Raw genomic sequence first — 20,281 nt, 5'->3', positions numbered from 1 at the left:
AGTCCATCCAAAGCAGTGCTACCAACATGGCAGTGTGCAAGCAGCCCCAAGAAGGAGCTAGCACAACACCAAAGTGATTCCGACCCCGGCAAGAGGGGAAGATAACCACACACACCTCTCCAGCTGTGGACCCAGTAGTGGGCTGGGGGTAGACATCTGGTCTCACTACAGGCCACACCCACCAACAAAAGCTTCACAGGAGGATGACACAGGAACAACACACTGCATTTTGGTTCTACCTCAGCTCTGGCAAATGCCTGGTCTGACTCAACTCAAGCCCAAGGCAGCCCCAGACTGGCCCACTAATAACACAAGGAGTAAACTCTGCTTACAGTGATCAAAGAGAACAATTGCAGATAACTGGACTAAAGGCAAACATACATCAGCTCAACAGTAAGGTACACACAACACACACAGGAAACATGACTAAGTGCCAGGTTCTGGTGAACAGGGGAACACTGCACTGTTGACACTGTAGGATCTCTTTTTTATTAAGGCCACTACTTTCAAGAGCAACAGAATGTAGCTGACTTCCCTAACACATAGAAAAAGAAACAGTGAATTAGAAGAAACAAGGAGGAGCGGGGCGCCTGGGTGGCTTGGTAGGTTAAGCGTCCGACTTCGGCTCAGGTCATGATCTCACGGTCCGTGAGTTCAAGCCCCGCGTCGGGCTCTGTGCTGACAACTCAGAGCCTGGAGCCTGTTTCGGATTCTGTGTCTCCCCCTCTCTCTGCCCCTCCCCTGTTCATGCTCTGTCTCTGTCTGTCTCAAAAATAAATAAACGTTAAAAAAAATTTAAAAAAAAAAAGAAACGAGGAGATAGACAAATATGTCTTAAATGAAAGAATAGAACAAAATCACAGCAAAACAGCTAAATAAAACAGAGATGAGCAATACACCTGATAGAGAATTTAAAGTAATGGTCATAAATGTACTCACTGGACTTAAGAGTGGAGGATCTCAGTAAGACCTTCAACAAAGAGACAGAAAATATGAAAGAGAACCAACCAGAGTTGAAGAACTCAATAGCTGAAATTTACAATACACTGCAGGTAATAAATGGTAGAGTAAAGGAAGCAGATCATATCAGCAAGCTGGAAGACAGAATAATGGAAAGCAACCAAGCTAAACAGGAAAAAGAAAAAAGAACAATAATAAATGAGAATAGGTTAAGGGAACTCTGCAACACCATCAAGCATGATAACATTTGCATTACAGGGATCCCAGATGAAGAAGAAAGAGAAAAGGGAGCAGAAAATTTATTTGAAGTAATAATAGCTCAAAACTTCCCTAAACTGGAAAAAGAAACAGACATCCAGATCCAGAAAGCACAGAGAAACCCAAAAAAATCAACCCAAGGAGGTCTACACCACACAACACATAGTAATTAAAATGGCAAGAAGTCATCATAAAGAATTTTAAAAGCAGCAAAAGAAAACAGTTACATACAAGGGAAACCCCATAAGGCTATACACTGATCTTTCAGCAGAGTTTTGCAGGCCAGAAGGGAGTGGCAAGATACTGTCAAAGTGCTAAAAGGAAAAAACCTGCAACCAAGAATACTCTATCCAGCTAGGCTATCATTGAAAATAAAAGGCAAGACAAAGAGGTTCCCAGACCAACAAAACTTAAAAGAATTCATCACCACTAAACCAGCCTTATAAGAAATGTTAAAGGGGGGATTCTTTGAGTGGAAAGAAAGTACCATATGCAGAAGTAAGGAAAAAAATTCACAGGTACACATGAACATAAAAGGTAGTAGATTAATCACTTATAAATCCCATATGGAAGTTAAAGCACAAAAAGAGTACAATCAAGTACATCTGTAAAAATCAGTCATGGGATTCACAAAATAAAAGAACATAAAGTATGACACCATATACCTAAAACATGGTAGGGGGAGAGTAAAAATTCTCTCTTTTAGAGCACTTTTAGAATGGGTTCAATCATAAGTGACCATCATCCTAATATAGACTGCTATATGCACAAGATATTATATGTAAACCTAATGGTGACCACAAATCAAAAAACCTGCAAAAAATAAAAAGGAACCCAAGTATGTCACTTAAAAAAGCCATCAAACCACAAGAGAGCAAGAGAAAAAAGGGGCAGAGAAAAAGTACAAAAACAACGATAAAACAAGTGACAAAATGGCAATAAGTAATACCTAACAATTATTTTGAATATAAATGGGTTAAATGCTCCAATCAAAAGACATAGGGTGACTTAATAAAAAACAAGACCCATTCATGTACTGTCTACAACAGCCTAATTTCAGACCTAAAGATACATGGAGATTGAAAGTGAAGGGATGATAAAACATTTATCATGCAAATGGAAGTGAAAACAAAACGTGGGGTAGCAAAACTCATATCAGACAAAAGAGACTTTAAAACAAACACTGTCAAGAGCCAAAGAAGGACATTACATAATCATAAGAGAACAAGCAAACAAGATATAACAATTGTAAATATTTGTGCATTCAATATGAGAGCACCTAAACATATAAAGCAGCTGTTAACAAACATAAAGAAACAGGTAGTAATACAATAATAGTAGGGGAATTTAACACCTCACCTATATCAGTGGATAGATCATCCAAACAGAAAATCAACAAGGAAACAATGGTTTTGAATTACACATTGTACTAGATGGAGCTAACAGATATATTCAGAACATTCCATCCACCCAAAAACAGCAGAATACACATTCAAGTACACATGGAACATTCTCCAGAATAGATCACATACTGGCAAAAAAAAAACCAGTCTCAGCAAATTTAAAAAGATTGAAATCTTTTCATGCATAATTTCCAACCACAATGGTATGAACTAGAAATCAACTGCATGGAAAAATCTGGAGAGAACACAAACACATGGAGGTTAAAGAACATGCTATCAACATCAATGGGTCAAAGATACAAAACAATCAATGGATCAAAGATACAAAAATACTATTTTGAAAGAATACATGCACCCTGATGTGTACAGCAGCATTATCAACAATCACTAAATTATGGAAAGAGTCCAAATGTCCATCAATATTTGATGAATAAAGGAGAGATGTGGTATATACGTACAATGGAATATTATTACTCAGCCATCAAAAAGAATGAAATCTCGCCATTTGCAATGACATGGATGGAGCTAGAATGTATTAAGCTAAGTGAAATAAGTCAGAGAAAGACAAATACCATATGATTTCACTCATATGTGGAATTTAAGAAACAAGACAAAAACAAAAACAAAAACAAAACATGGTGGCAGAGGTGGAAAGACAGGAAAACCAACAAACAGACTCGTAACTATACAGAACAAACTGTTACCAGAGAAGAGGTAGACAGGGTTATGGGTTAAATAGGTAATGGGAATTAAGGAGGGCACTCGTGATGAGCACCAGGTGTTGTATTCAAGTGTTGAATCACTAAATTCTATGCCTAAAACTATTATACTGTATGTTAACTGATATTTACATTAAAATGTGGAAGAAAAAATAGATTTTAAAATAAAATTTTTAAAAAACCAACTGATAAATGAAGAAATCAAAGAGGAAATTTTAAAAATACATGGAGGGGCCCCTGGGTGGCTCAGTCGGTTCAGCATCTGACTTTGGCTCAGGTCATGATCTTGCAGTTCATGAGTTCAAGCCCTGCATCAGGCTCTGTGCTGACAGCGCTGAGTAGGGAGCCTGCTTCGGATTCTGTGTGTGTCTCTCTCTGCCCCTCCCCCACCTCTCTCTCAAAAATAAAGAAAACATTTAAAAAAATAAATAAAATTAAAAAAATAAAAATACATGGAGATAAATGAACATAAAAAGACAATGGTGTGAAATCTTTAGGATGCAGCAAGTTGTTCTAAGAGGAAGGTTATAACAATACAGGCCTACCTCAAGAAGAAAAGTCTCAAATAAAAAACCAATCCTTATACCTAAAGCTAGAAAGAGAAGAAGCAAAACCCAAAAACAGGAGAAAGAATGAAATAACAAAGATTAAAACACAAATGAAATAGAAATTAAAAAAAAAAAGAACAAATCAACGAAGCCAGGAGCTTGTTCTTTGAAAAGATAAAACTAATAAGCCTTAAGCCACACTCATCAAAAAAAAAAAGAAAGGGGCATCTGGGTGACTCGGTCAATTAAGTAAACGGCAAGGTCATGATCTCACAATTCATATGTTTGAGCCTCTCATCAAGCTCCATGCTGATGGCACAGAGCCTGCTTGGGAAGTTCTCTTGTCTCCCACTCTCTCTGCCCTTCCCCTCTGTTCAAGTTCTCTCTCAAAAATAAATAAACAGACTTAAAAAAAAAAGGAGAGGACTCAAAATCACAAATCAAAGAGCAGTATTAACAACGAACATCACAGAAATACAAAGGATTATCAGAGATTATGAAAAATTATAACCCAGCAAACTGGATGACTTAGAAGAAATGAATACATTCCTAAAAACATATAACCTCCAAAAACTGAATCACAAAGAAAAAGACAATTTGAACACACCAAGTACTAGCAATGAAATTGAATCAATTATCAAAAAACTCACAACAAACAAAAGTCCAAGAACAGACAGCTTCACAGGTGAATTCTACCAAGAAGGTAAAGAAGAGTTAATAGCTATTCTTCTCAAACTATTCAAAAAAAGAGAGGAAGGAAAACATCCAAATTCATTCTATGAGGTCAACATTATCCTGATGCCAAAACCAGATAAAGATACTACAAAAAAAGAATTACAGGCCAATATCTCTAATGAACATAGGTACAAAAATTCTCAACAAAATATTAGCAAACTGAATTCAAAAATACATTAAAAAATCATTCACTACAATGAAGTGGGATTTATGTGCAGACCAACAAACATGACACCTCACATCAACAAGAAAAGGATAAAAACCATATGGTTATCTTAATAGATGCAGATAAATCATCTGATGAAATTCAATATTCTTTCAAGATAAAAACTTTCAACAAAGTAGGCTTAGAGGAAATAAACCTCAACATAATAAAAACCATATATGAGAAACCCACAGCTAATATCATCCTTAATGGTGAAAAACAGAGCTTTTTCTCTAAGGTCAGGAATGAGATAAAGATTTATACTCATACCACTGTTTTCCAACACAGTACTGGAAGTCTTAGCCACAGCAATCAGACAAGAACAAGAAACAAAATGCATCCAGATTGGTAAGGAAAAAGGAAAATTTTATCATGACATGATACTACATAGAGAAAACCCTAAATATTCCACCAAAAAAAAACTATAGAACTGATAAATGAATTCAGTAAGTTCACAGAATATGAAATCAACATACAGAAATATGTTGCATTCTGTACATGAATAATAAAGTAGCAGAAAGAGAAATTAAGAAAACAATCCCACTTACAAAAATTGCACACAAAAATAAAATATCTAGAAACAAGCTTAATCAAGGAAGTGAAACACCTGTACTCTGAAAACTATAAAACACTGATGAAGGATACTGAAGATGACACAAATGGAAAGATATACCATGCTCATGGACTGGGAGAACAAATACTGCTAAAATGTCGGTACTACCCAAAGCAATCTACAGATTTTATTCAATCACTATCAAAATACTAACAGCATTTTCACAGAGCTAGAACAAACAATCCTAAAATCTGTATTAGAACCATAAAAGACCCCTAAAAGCCAAAGCTATCTTGAAAAAAAGGACAAAACTGGAGGTATCACAATCCCAGTTTTCAAGATACATGACAAAGTTGTAATTAAAACAGAATGGTACTGGCACAAAAACAGACACATAGGTCAATGGAACAGAATAGAGAGCTCAGAAATAAACCCATGATTATATGGCCAATTACTCTATGACAAAGGAGGCAAGAATATGCAATGGGAAAAAGACAGTTTTTTCAACAAATGCTGCTGGGAAAACTAGACAGGTACAAGAAAAGGAATGAAACTGGACCATTTTCTTTTTTTTTTTTTTTATTTATTATTTATTTTTGGGACAGAGAGAGACAGAGCATGAACGGGGGAGGGGCAGAGAGAGAGGGAGACACAGAATCGGAAACAGGCTCCAGGCTCTGAGCCATCAGCCCAGAGCCCGACGCGGGGCTGGAACTCACGGACCGCGAGATCGTGACCTGGCTGAAGTCGGACGCTTAACCGACTGCGCCACCCAGGCGCCCCTGGACCGTTTTCTTAAACATACACAAAAGTTACCTCAAAATGGATTAAAAACCTAACTGTGAGACTTGAAACCATAAGTAGCCTAGAGGAGAGCACAGGCAAGTAATTTCTCTGACATTGGTCACAGCAACATTTTTCCAGATATGTCTCCTGAAACAAGGTAAATGAAAACAAAAATAAACTATTGGGACTACATTAAAATGAAAAGCTTTTGCACAGTAAAGGAAACCATCAACAAAATGAGAAGGTAACCTACCAAATGGGAGAAGTTATTTGCAAATGATACATTCAATAAGGGGTTGATATCCAAAATGTATAAAGAATTTAATACAACTCAACACCAAAAAAAAAAAAATCCAATGAAAAATATGAACAGATTTTTCTCCAAAGACATACAGATGTCCAACAGACATGTGAAAAGATGCTTAACATCACTCATCATCAGGAAAATGTAAATCAACACTATAATGAGATATCACCTCACACGAGTCAAAATGGCTAAAATCAAAAACAAAACAACAAATGTTGGCAAGGATGTGGAGAAGAAGGAACCCTCACACATTGTTAGTAGGAATGCAAATTGGTACAGCCACTGTGGAAACAGTATGGAGGTTCCTCAAAAAATTAAAAATAGAATTACCTATGATCCAGGAATTCCAGTACTGAATCTTTACCCAAAAAAAATGAAAACATGAATCCAAAAAGATATATGCACCCCTATATTTATTGCAGCATTATTTACAATAGCCAAGACATGGAAACAGCCCAAGTGTCCATCCGTAGGTGAATGGATGTGGTACATGTATATACAAGTATATATGTTACATATATATACATGTGGTACATGTATATACAAGTATATATGTTACATATATATATATATGTGTGTGTGTATGTATATATATATATATATATATATATATATATATATATGATAGGATGCCACTAGCCATAAAAAAGAATGAGATTATTCCATTTGCAACAAAATAGATAGACTTAGAGGGTATAGTGCTAAGTGAAATAAGTCAGTCAGAGAAAGACAAATACCATATGATTTCACCCACATGTGGAATTTAAGAAATAAAACAGATAAACAAAGAAAAAAGACAAATGAAAGAGACAGACTCTTCAATACAAAGAACAAACTGGTGGCTGGGGGTGGGAGGATGGGTGAAACAGATAAAAGGGATTAAGAGTACACCTATCTTGATGAGCATTGGATAATGTACAGAACTGTTGAATCACTATATTACACACCTGAAACTAATATAGCACTATGTTAATTTTATTTCAATAAAAAAAGAAGGGAAAAAACTTGGAAGACTTGAACACAAATTCCTTGGAGTTTGAGGGAAAAACTAAAGAAAAAGGAGAAAATTCCTATAACTTGAGAAAGTTTATCTACTAGAAAACTGCAATAAATATCACTTAGTGAAAGAAATATAACAAACACTTTCTGTTAATGTCAGGAAGAAAATATGAATGACTTTTACTCAACAATGCTGTGGTGTTCCATGTCAGAAAGGAACAGAAGTAAAAATAATAATAATAATAATAATGAATAAAAAACAATAAAAAGAAACAACAGAAATAACTGTTTCTGGTTATTTGCTCACTCCCTTACAAAAAAACCAAGAAGAAAAAAAAAAAAAGAGAGATTAGAGTGGAAGAGAGCCAAAGCATAAGAGACTCTTAAAAACTGAGAACAAACTGAGGGTTGATGGGGGGTGGGAGGGAGGGGAGGGTGGGTGATGGGTATCCAGGAGGGCACCTTTTGGGATGAGCACTGGGTGTTGTATGGAAACCAATTTGACAATAAACTTCATATATTGAAAAAAAAGAAAAGAAAAAGAAAAAGAAAACCAAGAAGCTAAATATAAAAATTTAGAAGGTGACATAACACAAGCTCAACATAGGAAAATTAAAAGTTTTTGGCAGAGGTGCAATAATTAGACAATATAATCAAAATTGCATGGTATCTCTGCATAGAGAATGTGAACATGTTTTATTATATTTAATCCTAGAAATTTGGTACTTTTTGATCCATTGTAAATATATCGTTTAAAATCTTTAGTATTGTAGAGGCACCTCGGTGGCTCAGTAAGTTAAGCATCTGACTTTGGTTCGGTTCATGAGTTCAAGCCCCGCATCAGGCTCTGTGCTGACAGCTCAGAGCCTGGAGCCTGCTTCGGGTTCTGTGTCTCCCTCTTTCTCTGCCCATCCCCCGCTAGTACTCCGTTTCTTCTTCCTCTCTCTCTCTCTCAAAAAGAAATAAAAACATTAAAAAAAATTTTTTAATAAAATATTTACTATTGTAAAATATGCCATATGTTTAGAAATGTGCACTCAGTGAACTATCAAAAACAGTGAGTAGCCAGATGGTTGGGAATAAATACAACAATGGGCAAAAACACACACAAGTACAATCTAACACAAATTGAAATGCTAAACAGACCTACAGATTCAACACGATTCCAAAAGCATCTGAGTAAGTTGTATATGTGGCGGAGGACAGGGTATCATGTGACAATATAATTCTAAAATTTCTAAGGAAATTCAAAGGGCCAAAAATAATCAGAACACCTCTAAAACAGAAAGCTGCAAAACTTACATTTCCATATAGCAAGACTTTTTATTTTAATTTTGTTAGAGAGTACAAGGGGGGAGAGGGACAGAGGGAGAGAGAGAGGGAGGGGGAGGGATGGGGGGGAGAGAGAGAGAGGATGAGAGAGAATCTTAAGTAGGCTCCACACTCAGGGCAGAGCCTAACACGGGGCTCAATCTTACAATCCTGAGATCAGGACCTGAGCCGATATCAGAGTCAGGCATTTAACTGACTGAGCCATCCAGGTGCTCCAAGACTTCTTTTAAAGCTATATATAGATATATGACATTGTAGCATGGGTGCACAGAGAAATAAAAGATCAATGAAATAGAATATAGAGAACAGAACTCTTGGTTCATGACAAATAGACCACTACAGAGCAGCAAGGGAAGGGCAGCCTTTTCAATAAATAATTCTGGGAAAACAGGATATCCATGGGGAGAAAAATAAAACTGGAACCCTATATTACAACACACACACACACACACACACACACACACACACACACACACCAGTCCTGGAAAATCATAAAGTTAACTATGAAAAGCAAAGCAAATGGCTTCTCAGAGAGTACATCTCACACTACCTGTAGTGAAGAGACACTTTTTAAAAATATCTAAACTGTCAAGGACCCATGTTTGGTCCTAATGCACATGACTAGTATCCCACTTATGAAACCTGGCTCATCACATGAGTTTGAAAACACTAGACTGTCAACAAGGTGAATCTGCCAGTCACACACTTGCATCCCGTGGTGATATCACATTCCCACAAGAGTTTCTGCATACTTAGTCTCAATTTCTATACTCATCTCATCATGGACCACTAAAAAACAGTTTAGAACTAGCACAATTTTTCAGATGACAGTTTGATTGGCACAATAATAAATAGCTCTTGGGCTGTTGAAGATAATATAAGAAAATATCTTCATGAATTCAAGGTAGAATATGTCTTCTTGGACTGAGTTCCAAAGGCACTAATCATAAGGAAAAATACTGGTAAGTTTTAGCACATTAAAATCAGGAACTGCTTATCAAAAGATACCATTAAGGGAGTGAAAAAAATTAAAACTGTGGAAAAAAAATCTGTAATACACAGAATAAAGAACTCTCTCTTTTCACTGTGTCCAGACTAGTAACTTAAAATCCAGATTTCTAAGTCAGACTATGTGAAAAATAAAACACATATCCCCCCAAGAAACCATAAGCAAAGTCAAAATGTAAATTATAAACAGAGAAAATATCCAGGCAATAAGCTAATATGCCTATTATATAAAGAGCTCTTAGAAATTGAAAAGAAACAGGCCCAAAGAGAAAAATTAGGGAAAGTTGTGAGTAGTCAATTTAATAGAAAAATGAAATTGGCCCTTAAACACAAAAAAAGAAATATATGTTTAAACAATACTGAGAGACCATTTCTTGTATATCAAGATAGCAAAAATTCCAAAGATTAAAAACACAATATTGATAAGGCTCTGGAGAAATTGGCATCCTCAAGCATTGCTGACAGGAATCCAAAATGGCACAGCCCTTGTGGAGAGAAATTTAACAGTATTGAGAAAAATTACATATGTATTTACCTTCTGACCCAGCATTCTCAAAGACACCAGAAAAAATATGAAATGACTACGCATAAGATTATTCAGTGACACATTCATTTCAGACAAATTCATTGCTATTTGTAATAGCAAAAGACTGAAAATACAATACAGCCATAAAAAGGAAGGGGAGGGTGCCTAGAAAAGTCTGAAAGGTCCTAGAAAAGGCACCTGCTGTAATCTCCAGGATATGTTAAAGGAGAAGAGTAAGTGTGCCACCACTCAGGTAATAAAAAGGGAAGGACATATATAAATGTATTTGCTCATACTTGCAACAATTAAAAAAAAAAAAAAACACTGGAGGAGCACCTGGGTGGTTCAGTCGGTTAAGTGTCTGACTCTTGATTCCAGCTCAGGTCATGATCTTATGGTTCATCAGTTCGAGCCCCGCATCAGGCTCTGTGCTGACAGTGCAGAGCATGCTTGGGATTCTCTCCCTCCCTCCCTCCCTCCCTCTCTCTCTCTCTCTCTCTCTCTCTCTGCCTCTCCCTGTTCACATTCTCAATCTCTCTCTCTCTCACTCAAAATAAATATATAAAGTTTAAAAAATTAAATTTAAATTTAAAAACCCACTGTAATATGAAGACTAATAAAAAGTTTCATATAAAGGCATGTAAACTTCAGAGTAGAAGGAACATGAATAGAAATGAAACTTCTTTTATGCCTTTTTATACCATTTTGGAACCACATACATGATTTACATATCAAAAATTTTACATTAAAAAAACAATAGGGCTCCTGAGATCAAGAACTGCATCGGGCTTGTGCTGACAGGGTGGAGTCTGGGATTCTCTCTTCCTCTCTCTCTCTGCACATGCACCTGCAATCTCTCTCTCGCTCTCTCTCAAAAAAAATAAATAAGGCTCACAAAATGTGTATGGGCTGTGCTTTCAAAATTGTTAACTTAGTCCTGTCTCCTTGTCTGCAACCTTGGTCACATTATGCTTAGATGTTCTGGCTTTGTTCTTGGGGTCTTGCTGACAGATCTGGACTTGTAAAGACCAGACATATCATCCCTGTTATTAGGACACATTAGTTAATTTGCAAACAGTGAGTGATAAGTTTCCTTTCTCCTTTTTCCCAAAACACTTTCCCTTAACTCAAAGTCCTCCCCTGGAATAGTCAAGATATTTTGACATACTAAGGCATCAACACAGACCAAAAGATGGTTTCCCCATTCCTCAATATTCCCCCATTCTATTTCCAACAGTGAAGATCTTAATTTCAAGATACATCCACAAGATCTTCCAAAAATGTTTTAAAAACATGCAAAAATCCCATTCACAAAAGCAAATTACCTTTATCCGCACTAAAAACATGCTTTTTTCGTCAAGGTTTATTTTTTCAGTCCTCAACTAAGGCTGGTAGCTGGCAACATCTTCCTTAAAGATAGGAGTTTTCTTCACTGAAATATCTCATGTGGCTCCTTGGCTATCTAAGTTTGTTTCCAGCCTAAACCAATAAAAGTTAGAAAGCAAGGGCCCCATGGCTACATGGCTGAACCTGCTGAGCCAGTCCTAAGATTTTCTGTACCTCTCATCAGACTTTGGCTGATTTTGTGGAGCACAGCTTTCTTGCCACTGCTCCTGATCTCGAAGTCTCAGTCATGGTGACTGGCACTTGGTAAGGAAGGGGTGCCAGTGCAAAGGTGAATACCAAATAGCTGAGAGCCATTTTCAACCTGAAGGTTTATTGCCACAATGTAGGAAGGCATCAGTTCCACCACTACACATGAGCAGAACCCATCTGACCTCTCAGAAGGTCTGAACCTTTCAGGTACCGATGTACTTTGTGGACTCCATCCCCAATATTCTTTAGGGTCACTCTTCAGTCCACAATCTGTGTATCCTCCTGGCACTTGTGTGGCTACGACAAAGAGGACTGGCAGAGACAAAGTTATAGGAGTAGAACCACCAGGGCTACAGCTGAGACTTTTGTCAGAACATAGGATTCAGGGGTGTCTGGGTCGCTCAGTGAGTTAAGCGTCCAGATTCAACTCAGGTCATGATCCCATGGTTCGTGGGTTCGAGTTCCAAGTCGGGCTCTGTGCTGACAGCTCAGAGCCTGGAGCCCACTTCAGATACTATGTCTCTCTCTCTCTCTCTGCCACTCCCCTGCTCACACTCTGTCTCTCTCAAAAAACAAACAAACAAACAAACAAACAAACAAACAAAAAAACATGGTATTCAAAGTCTCCCAAGTGGCCCCACACACCATTTGGATACCCTTTCCTGCTCAAGACTCCTTTTCCTCTACGTACTGCTCCCCAACCCCAACTCTCTCTGTCCTCCTCCATCTCTCCAGAGCACAGAAGACACCCCTCCACAGAGATGCACAGTCATGACCCCAGCACCATCCTCGTTCTTTAAATAGGAGCACACACATAATAGCATCAATCAGTATTTGTCAAATAAATGATGCTGCATCTCTATACTTCCAGAACATGTTGTAAAACAGAACACAGAAAAGGGACATGGCCCATTTTAAAAATCAAATTAATATAATCTTCTGTAAGCTGAGAGGAAGAGAAACAAGGTAAAAAAGAGTAAGCACCACAATCATCCAAGAAGAAGAAGAACGGTGATGGGGTCAAAACTCTGTTTACAATTAGAATCACTGTTGACACTTCTTTACAGCTACTCCTTCCTGGGTTAGGGAGGAGTGATATGGAGGAGACATTACAATGTAGGAAATGGAGAAACAGTCTAAGCATGAGGAAGCCCAGGTTTTCAACAAAATTCACCTACAGCCACTAATCACCTTGTTTTTTTTATTTCCCTCCTTTTCGATTATGCTAATGATACATATCGAGAACCTAAAAGATTCCAACAGAGAAGATACTGAAGCAACTGTAGGAAGAACAAGGCTCTGTTCTGAGTATCATTCATTAAATGCATACTTTTTTTTACTCAATAATGACCTTAAGATGGGGACATAACATTAAACTGCTGTGGTCCCTGTCCTCATAAAACGGACTGTCAAGAATGAACACCAGTAAATGTCAAGCTACTGCAATAGATATAAAGGAAGAGAAATCTAAAAGAAGACGAGAAGAATGAGTAGGATTCAGGGATGCAAAAGAGGAGGTACAAGGAGAGCAACCTAAAAGAAAAGCATTCCAGAAGGAACAGCATAGACAAAAGGACTCATCTTTCATGTGTTTTAGTAGGCAGTCCCTCTCTTGTTTGCTGTCTTGTTTCAAATAAGATGATTCTTAAAACATCACTGGTACTTATGTAAGCACGTACATACACACATACGTATGTATGTAAAAATGTGTGAATCATTTTTACAATGGACAGGATTCGCAAAGACTGGAAGAAAAAAAAAAGGTTTTGTTACTCTACTTATTCAATATAACCTCTCTCAGTATTCAATCTACCCTGGGCCAGACAAAGAACACAGCATTAAATTGACTGGTGATGTATTGTGGTCTTTTTTAATTAAGAAAAACAATATTCCCTCAGTTCATCCATAACTTGGTAGCCTGGGAGACCAAAATAAATGAGCTGGATAGAGTTAAACCTACTTTGCCTTAACTCAAGTCCCCAACTAAATTTTAAATTACTCTTGAGTAGAGAACTTGCCTTGAATGCCATGTACTATATACCTAGCACAAGACAGATTCTAAAATGTTTGTTAAACAAATGGATATATTATTCAATATATTTTAAAGAAATATCATGGTTTTTGAGATGCCTAAGAGTTTTTGTAAATGTCAGTTTCCTCCCCTTGTGACCCAGCTGTGTGAGGGTAACTGTGGAATGGAAAAGTCTCTTTCAAAACTATATAGACAGAATAGAGTTCAAGAGCTCCCTGAGCTGCCCCACAGGACAGCTCTGGTGGATGTGACAGAATCCAGGCATTTCATGCTGCTCGGTTTCCGCACCAACCCCTAGGGTTTTATTCATATAAAGTAGCAACACCTGCACCACCACCACCACCCCCCCCCCCCCCCACACACACACACACACGAGGGACTGCACAACGGTTAGATCACAGGCTTGCAAGCCAGACTGCCCATCTTTGAATCATCACGCTGGAAGTTGTTAATTTTATGGACCTAGGCAAATTACTTACCATCTCCCTGCTTCATTTCCTAATGTATAAAATAAGTATAAGATAGGACCTACCTCACAGACTTGACTGCTCCCCCATACTCACTGAGTAATTAAGTAGGCAGCTGGCTGTCTTCATCTTCTCCCCACAATCCTTCCAGTGCCCTGAAAGAACTGAGATCTCACATCTAAACCAACTCAAACCTTGAGCTTTCTGGTGACTGTGTCCCCCAGTAACAGTGACCTTTACACCTCATATATTTTGACAACCCACTTTGATGGCCACACCTTGAACCTTGTCATCTCCAAATGACACCTCACACTTCTTACATGTTCAAACCACAGACTCTTACTCTTTCGTATTTAGCTTCTCATTCTTATTATGCCTCCCAGAAACCTTGAATTCACTAATTCACTAAACAAAAATGTACTGAATGCCTTTTATGTCCCCAGCACAGTTTTCCTGGATTCTTTCAACCCCTTTCAAATTATAAGACCCCTGCTAGCCCCAATTTCCTTTTCTTCCCAACATAGGTTCTGTGGTTAATTACTTGAACTATTTTCTCCCCTACACCCTCATATTCATGAAACATGTTTGTTTTTTTCTGTTTGAAGTCTGTTTCCTCAAAGGAAAGCATATATTAATTCTTAATTTGTTAATTCTTAAGTCTCAATTTCATCTTCCCAAAGGTTAAAGGAGTAAAATCAAAATTATGTCAGTAGATATCACACATTCCTGGAGGTTACAAGTTAATTTGTATTCTCACCTTATACCACATATCAAATAAATCTCAAGTTATTTATAGGTTCCACCTTTTTAAAACATCTAATTATTACAACAAACTCATGGGATATAGTCTCTATGAGCTCTTCTTTTAAAACTGTACAAGATCAACTTCAGCTAAACAAAAGATAAATGATAAGAACTCTTACAGACAAAATGATGACAATTACCAAATCCACATGACTATACAACTAGCCAAACACAAAATAAAACTATGGAGATTACAGGTGGAAAACAGAATATAAATATTTTAGACTGAGACATCAAAGAAATATTGTAAATGACATTATATACATATGTATTAAAATACTTATACTCATATGCACTTATATTAAATATTTTATATATACTTATACATATTTTAAAAATATTTTTAATAAAAAGGTTATATATAAATATATACTACTGTATAAGCCATATTAGATATAGTATATATGTTATATATAATAAATATAGTACATACTATATACTATGATATCTAGTATATACTATACTATACTTCATCCCATATAGTATATATACAATATATTAGACTATATACTATAGTCTATATATACACTACATACTATATATATATAACACACACATATACATATATGTAGTATATAATATATACTATGTAGTGTTATATATATATTATAGTATATATATACATATAAAACTTATTTTTTGAAAAACATACATTTCTAAATAAGAGTAAACACAAAGGCAAATAATTTAATAAACAAATATATAGTAGTGGAGAGGAAGAAAATAGGGTAAAAGAGTATAAACAAATCATTTGGGGAGCGCCTGAATGAATCTGTCAGTTAAGTGTCTGCCTCTTGGTTTTGGCTCAGGTCATTATCTCACAGTTTGTGAGTTCGAGCCCCACATCAGGCTCTGCACTGGCTGTGCAGAGCCTATTTGGGATTCTTATCATTCCCTCTCTCTGCCCCTCCTCTACTCGCACTCTCTCTCTTCAAAAATAAACATGAATAGAAAGAAAGAAAGAAAGAAAGAAAGAAAGAAAGAAAGAAAGAAAGAAAAACTTACACTTATATACTCAATCTACCACAAAGGAGGCAAGAATATACAATGGGAAAAGATAGTCTCTTCAGTAACTAGTGTGGGAAACTGGACCACTTTCTTATACCATACATGAAACAAACGCAAAATGGACTACAGACCTTAATGCGAAACATGAAGCCATAAAATCCTAGAAGATAACATAGGCAATAACCTCTTTAATATCAGCCTTAGCAACATTTTTCTAGACATGTCTCCTGAGGCTAGGGACACAAAGGCAAAAATAAACTATTGAGACTACACCAAAATAAAATGCTTTGCATAGCAAAGAAGACTATCAACAAAACAAAAATGCAACCTACTGAATGGGAGAACACATTTACAAATGACAAACCTGAAAAGAGATTAATATCCAAAATATAAAAGGGCTTATACAACTCAAACCCCCCCCCAAAAAAAAACACCCAAATAATCCAATTTAAAAAATGAGCAGACATCTGGGGCATGTAGGTGGCTCAGTCAATTAAGCATCTGACTCTTGATCTTGGCCCAGGTCAAGATCTGATGGTTCGTGAGATCAAGTCCCGCTGTCAGCACAGAGCCTGCTTGGGATTCTTTCCCTCCCAGTCTCTGCCCCTCTCCCAGTCACACTCACACACTCTCTCAAAATAAATAAACAAGCTTAAAAAAAAATGAGAATACATAAAGAGCCATTTCTCCAAAGAAGACAAACAGATGGCCAATAGAAATATAAATAGATGCTCAAATTTTCTAAGAATCAGGAAAATGCAAGGCAAAACCACTATGAGATATCACTTTACATATGTCAGAATGGCATGTGATAAAGACATAGAGAAAAAAAGAACGCTCCTGCACTATTGGTGGAATGCAAACTGGTGCAACCACATTGGAAAATAGTATGGAAGTACCTCAAAAATTTAAAAAATAGAATTACCATATGATCCAGTAATTATACTACTGGGTATTTACCCAAAGAATTAAAAAAATTTCATTCAAAAATGTATATGCACCCCTATGTTTATTGCAGCATTATTTACAGTAGCCAAGATATGAAAGCAACCCAAGTGTCTGCTGACAGGTGAATGGATAAAGATGTGGTGTGTGTGTGTGTGTGTGTGTGTGTGTGTGTGTGTGTGTGATATGTGTGTATATACATACATACACATATATATACCCACGTGTGCAATGGTAAATTAGTCATAAAAAAGAATGAACTCTTGCCATTTATAACAACATGGATGGATCTAGGTGATATAATGCTAAGGAAATGAGTCCATGAGAAAAAAACAAGTACCATGTGATCTCCTCTTATGTGGAATTTAAGAAACAAAACAAAAGAGAGGCGCCTGGGTGGCTCAGTCAGTTATGCATCCAACCCTTGATTTCAGCTCAGGTCATGATCTCATGTTGTAAAATTGAGTAACATATCAGGCTCTGTGCCAACAGCACAGAGCCTTCTTGGGATTCTCTCTCTCCTCTCTCTCTGTCCCTCTCCCCACTTGTGCGCACGCTCTCTCTCTCTCTCTCTCTCAAAATAAATAAATAAACATTAAAAAAAAAAAAGAAAAACAAATGAACAAAGGGAAAAAAAAGAGACAAACCAAAAAACAGACTCCTAACTATCTAGGACAAACTGATAGTTATCAAAGGGGAGGTCGGGGGGGTGGTGGGAAGCATGAAATAGATGAAGGACATTAAAAGGACAATTATCATGATGAGCACTGAGTAACGTATAGAATTAATGAATCACTATATTGTACATATGAAACTAATATAACAGTGTATTTTAACTATACTGGAATTAAAAACTTTTACAAAGAGGATAAAACAAACCCAAAAATGCACATGCGCACACACACACACACATTTTTAATAATCAAAGAAGTGAAAGACTTGTACTCTAAAAACTATAAAACAATGATGAACAAAATTGAAGAAGACACAAAGAAATGGAAAGATATTCCATGCTCGTGGATAGGAAGAACAAATATTGTAAAAATGTCAACAATACCCAAAGCAATCCACACATGTAATGCAATCCCTGTCAAAGTACCAACAGCATTTTCACAGAGCTAGAACAAATAATCCTAAAATTTGCATGGAACCACAAAAGACCCCACATAGCCAAAGCAATCTTGAAAAAGAAAAGCAAAGCTCAAAGCATCACAGTTCTGGACTTCAAGTTATATTACAAAGTTATAGTCATCAAGACACTATGGTACTGGCACAAAAACAAATACATAGATCAGTGGAACAGAATAGAAAACCCAGAAATGGACCCAACTAATCTTTGACAAAGCAGCAAAGAAGCTCCAATGAGAATAAGACCATCTCTTCAACAAATAGTGTTGGGAAAACTAGACAGCCACACGCAAAAGAATTAAACTGGACCACTTTAATACACTATACACAAAGATAAATTCAAAATGGATTAAAGACCTAAATGCGAGACAGGAAACCATTAAAAGCCTAGAAAAGAACACAGGCAGTAACCTCTTTGACATCAGCCATAACAACTTCTTACTAGAAATGTATCCTGAGGAAAAGGAAACAAAAGCAAAAATAAACTATTGGTATACATCAAAATAAAAGGCTTTTGCACAGTAAAGGAAATAATCAACAAAACTAAAAGGCAACCTAGGGAATGGAGAAGATGTGTGCAAAGTACATGTTGAATAAAGGGTTAGGATGCAAAATGTGTAAAGAACTTATAAAACTCATCACCCAAAAAACAATCCAGTTAAGAAATGGACAGAAGACATGAATAGACCTTTTTCCAAAAAAGACTAGCAGGACATGAAAAGATGCCCATCATCACTCATCATCAGAGAAATACAAATCAAAATGACAATGAGGTATCACCTCACACCTGCCAGAATGGCTAAAATCAACAACACAAGAAAAATAGGTGTCACTGAGGATGTGGAGAAGGGGGAACCCTCGTGCACTGTTAGTGGGAATGCAAACTGGTATGGCCACTTTGAAAAACCGTATGGAGTTTCCTCAAAAAGTTAAAAATAGGACTTAGTATAATCCATCAATTGCACTACTAGGTATTTACCCAAAAGACACAAAAATACTGATTCGAAGGGATATATGCACCTCAATGTTTATTAGCATTATCAGCAATAGCCAAATTATGGAAAGAGCCCAATGTCCATCAACTGATGAATGGATAAAGAAGATGTATACTTCAAACACACACACACACACACACGCACACACACACACACACACACACAAAATGGAATATCACTCAGCCTTAAAAAAATGAAACCTTGCCATTGTAATGTCATAGATGGAGTGGGAGAGTATTATGCTAAATGAAACAAGTCAGTCAGAGGAAAACAAATACCACATGATGTCATTCACATGTGAAATTTAAGAAACAAAAAAAACACATGGGGGTGGGGGGGGAGGGGAGGAAAACCAGAAAACAGACTCTTAACTATAGAGAACAAACTGAGGGTTACTGGAGGGGAGGTGGGGGGTAGGAATGGGTTAAACGGGTAATGGGCATTAAGGAGGGGACTCTTGATGAGCCCTGGGTGTTGTATGAAAGTGATAAATCATTAAATCCTACATGCGAAACTAACACTACAGTGTATGTTAACTGGAACTTAAATAAAAACTTGAAAAAGGAAAAAGAAAAAAAAAAGAGGTTGCATTCACACTGCATTCCCTTTTGTAACTTTTGAATTTTGAGTTATGTTTATATGGTAACTATTCCAAACTTGGTAAATTTTTACAAAAAGGTAACTTCATAGTTCATTGTTTAAAATGTTTAATTTTTACTATGATTTTTCCTTTTATTCTATTAGGATTTACATATAGGAAAACACTTCTTAAATATTTACTTCTTTCAATTTAGTTATAACCATTTCTTAAAATTTCTTAGGCATATATTTTTTATAATTTTTTTCAATGTTTATTTTAGTTTTGAGAGAGAGAGAGAGAGACAGAACCTGAAGCAGGCTCCAGGCTCTGAGCTGTCAGCACAGAGCCTGATGCAGGGTTCAAACCCATGAACCGTGAGATCATGAC

This window comes from Lynx rufus, unplaced genomic scaffold, assembly GCF_022079265.1.
Source record: "Lynx rufus isolate CCGP_SWC_20201006 ecotype Redwood Valley unplaced genomic scaffold, mLynRuf1.p SCAF_9, whole genome shotgun sequence".
Taxonomy (NCBI): domain Eukaryota; kingdom Metazoa; phylum Chordata; class Mammalia; order Carnivora; family Felidae; genus Lynx; species Lynx rufus.
This window is presented reverse-complemented; position numbering follows the sequence as displayed.